The 4,067-nt window shown below is 32.4% G+C and overlaps 2 non-coding genes across 2 annotated transcripts; both read right to left on the reverse strand.

Moving 5' to 3' along the window:
- Nucleotides 1–3,491: 3,491 nt before the first annotated feature.
- Nucleotides 3,492–3,582, reverse strand: LOC138884472 (small nucleolar RNA snoR26). Its single transcript, XR_011404663.1, has one exon. It is a non-coding gene; the product is annotated as a small nucleolar RNA snoR26 (small nucleolar RNA).
- Nucleotides 3,583–3,634: 52 nt separating this feature from the next.
- Nucleotides 3,635–3,729, reverse strand: LOC138884473 (small nucleolar RNA snoR27). Its single transcript, XR_011404664.1, has one exon. It is a non-coding gene; the product is annotated as a small nucleolar RNA snoR27 (small nucleolar RNA).
- Nucleotides 3,730–4,067: the final 338 nt, after the last annotated feature.

Below are 4,067 nucleotides of genomic sequence, written 5' to 3' on the forward strand. Positions count from 1 at the left end.
AATTAGATCTAGAAAAGGCGTTTGACAGGTTGAAATGGTCATTTATTCGGAGAACACTTATATATTTTAATATTCCTGCTTCACTGATTACTTTAATCATGTCATGTGTTACAACAACTTCGGTTTCTATTTTAATTAATGGTTCTAGGACTCCATATTTTGTTCCGACAAGAGGCATTCGTCAAGGTGATCCTTTGTCGCCTTACTTATTCATAATGTGTATGAAAATGTTCTCACGTAGCATTTCATTATTAGTAGATTACCTACAATGGAAACCCATTAGCCTATCTAGAAATGGTCCACAACTTTCACACCTTTTATTTGTGAACGACATTGTTTTGTTTTCAAAAATTACTACTAAGAGTTGTCATGCAATAGTTGATGTTCTAGACCACTTTACCTCTTGCTCCGGTCAACAAATTAATTTTGAAAATTCTAAGGCTTACTTCTCCAAGAATAGCTCCCAATCTGACCGGAATTTTGTTATAGAGAATTTTTCAATTAAGGAAGGGACTTCGTTTGGTAAATATTTAGGGTTTCCTATATTCAGTACTCGACCTAAAAACGAGGACTTTCAACTCCTTCTAGATAATTTTAAGAATAGATTAGGGGGATGGAAAATTAGTTTTTTAACTATGACAGGTCGCACTACTCTTATTAAATTTACTCTGAATAACCTTCCTAATCATATTATGCAGTATATTCAAATTTCCAAACATATTATAAAAAAAAAATGGAGCAATACCAGCGGAAATTTCTTTGGGGCACTACCTTAACAAAGAAGAGAATGCACCTTCTCAAATGGAATGTTGTAACAACCCCAAAAGTTATAGGTGGTTTGGGCATTCAAAAATTAGGGCAAAAAAATAAGGCTTTACTAGCATGCCTTGCTTGGAGAATTTGCCAATCTCCTCAAGCAATGTGGTCAAGGATTCTTATTAACAAATACATCCACAAAAATATTGTGTTGAATAATTCCAAAAACTTGGGATAACATCCTAAGAGGCTGGAACATTTGCCAAATGGGTATTAAATGGAGAATAGGAGATGACAAGCATATTAGTGTTTGGGACGACCCTTGGTTAAAGCCAGCCACAACATTGCGCTCTATGATACAAGGCCCCTTAACTTTGGAACAAACGAGTCTAACAATTTCTTAAATACTTAATCCCATAGGATGGAATAGGGAAATAATTCCTTTTGACCTAGGGCATAATATTAATCGTTTGATGGATGCTACTTACGTATCCCATTTTCGCAATCAAGCAGATCCAATCTACTGGGGTCTAATTCGAACTAGCAAATTTACTGTTAATTCTATGTATACCACACTTGAGGTAGACACACAGTCTTCTACGACTCACTCTCATACTTTTTCATGGATTTGGAAACTCCCTATCCATCCAAAAATTAAAACCTTTATTTGGCTTCTTTGCCATAATAGGTTACCAACCAGACTTTACTTAAAAAACTCTAATATTATCCAGGATGCTACTTGTTTTTACTATCAAAGGGAGGATGAATCTATTACACATTTTTCTCGATTGCTTAAATGCTAGGAAATATTGGCAAGAATTGGGTTTCATGCACCTTATTAGTTACATCACCAACTTGCCATGCACACATACTTGGGTACGTGAACTCATTTTTAATAAAAACTCCAACCTTCCTTTCCACATCAACTCTCATACTTACTTACCTATTAGTTTATGGAATATTTGGCTTACACGAAACGATAACCTGTTTAACATGACTAGAGTTAATATTCTCCATAATCATATTACTCAACAAGCAGCGGATTTTACTTACTTGGCTTCGTATACTTGTAAAACTAATCGTATAATAAAACCAGCTAAGAATATCAAATTGAATCCTCCATCTGCTCTTTGTTATAAACTTAATACTGATGGAGCTTTTTCAGCTAATACGGCAGGCATATGAGGATTAATTAGGAACTCCAAAGCTGAATGGATTTTAGGTTTTTCAGGATCTGCACCACATGATTCATCCATTTTTGAAGAGCTCTACACAGGGCTTGAAATTAGCTTATGAAAATAACATTGCACCTCTGGAGGTGGAGGTAGATGCAAAGGATCTTATACTATTATTACATTCTGAAAATAATGCTTTCTCTAACTTAATTGCTGATTGCAGGTATTATCTGGCCCAGCTAGGTAACCCTATAGTCAAACACGCGTATAGAGAGCAAAATATGGTAGCAGACCGACTAGCAAAAGCAAGCATTTGGAAAGGAATATTTGCCAAGAGTTTTTAAACATGTTCCTAATTTTATTAAAATAACTTTTTTACGGGACAAGGCTTGTTTGGAAGGAACCCAATCACACCAAGACACTGCTTGGCAAAATTACAGTGGCAATATGAATTGCCTATATCCGTGTGTAACTAGTTGTGTAACTAGTTGTCATGATAATAATTTCAATAGGATGACCATGACAGCTATAAATACTAGTAGTAGTTTAGGGTTTTGTAATACAAAAATGGTTTGTGATAGGATGTCAGTTAGGCCCTAGCCATCCGTACAAATTTATTAAATGCTTATATATATATATATATATATATATATTATCTTTTCAGACAAAAAATACCCATAGCAATAAACAATCAATTTACAAGTTACTTTCATAACGAAATGCCAAAACGTGATAGTCGCGTTGTGCCAAGACAACCACCTGTATTACAATTGAATCCTAATATTTTGCACGATACTAATACAAAAGAAATTAGAATTAACAATAATTACAAAACTTAATCATTTTATGTTCTATAGAACTTCTACGGGAGAAATTAGGATTAACAATAATTAATGTTTTACTCTTATTTTTAGAACACTCTTTATGAGTAAACTCTTATTTCCTACAAATCTCACTCTCATAGAAGTGCTCATCTAATATGAAAAATGTGCACCGTACTATGGTAACTTAATGTTATACAACTACCAAGAGTGTATAACTATTTTGTAGATTTGTAGACGTAGGAAATAAGAATCCACCCGTAAAAGACACTCTAAAAGTCTAAGAATATAACAATAATTATAATAATATGTTTTTAAACTGCGATATAACTGTGGTTGCTTCGATATAACATATTCCGTCCGTTTCAGTTTATGCGAACTATTTCCTTTTTGATCCGTTCCAAAAAAAATAAATTCCTTCTAAATTTGAAAACAATTTAGCTTAAACTTACAATTCTACCCGTACTGAGAAGTTTTTATAAACATACAAATTGACAAATTGTCTGGGACAATTTTTAATTTATTTATGATCACAAATTTCAAAAATTTCATTTTTTCTTAAATTCCGTACCCAATCAAAACATAAATTGGAACATAGAGTATTAAAATACTAATCTTTCTTTAAGTCACATTATGCGCAATCTATGTAGTATAAAAATTATGTTCCTATAACTGTACTCAATATTTGGTGAACGTAAGCTATTGTAAAACTAAAATTAATATACTATAATACTAGAAAAAGCATCTCAGAATATTTTCCCCATAATTTTCTTCATTTAAAGAATCAAAGTGCAAGGATAACGAGTTATACTACTCATCATTGATGCTTTTATCGGATAGTGAAGAAATTCGCTAAAAAGAAAAAAAATATCAAAAAAACAAGTTGGATCTCAGTTACAAAAATCGTCTTCAATCCCATAGATGGGAATTCTAGAAAGATAACGCAGTAATAATATTTTCATCATCATCGATCCAAATAAATCATCCAATTATCCCAAAAAGGCAAAAACAAATAGTTTAAACGACACTTTTTAAATTATAGTTAAAAACGGGATCTCAGCTATAGAGAAAAGTAATCTACATTTCCAATGTGGAAATTTCAGAACTCGGATAAATTCTTTTTCACATCCTCGATCCCATAGTAGAAAATACATGTAAAAAAATTCAGTAAATTTAACAAAACAAATGGAAGTAGAAATAAATAGTCAGGAAATTATTGGTTGGATCTCAGAAAAGTGAAATACCGAAGAAATGATATATCCACATGTTGAATATTTCAGTCTTTGATGTTTCCTCATCGATCCATTGCAAAAAT

This window comes from Nicotiana sylvestris, chromosome 12 (genome assembly GCF_000393655.2).
Source record: "Nicotiana sylvestris chromosome 12, ASM39365v2, whole genome shotgun sequence".
Lineage (NCBI taxonomy): Eukaryota > Viridiplantae > Streptophyta > Magnoliopsida > Solanales > Solanaceae > Nicotiana > Nicotiana sylvestris.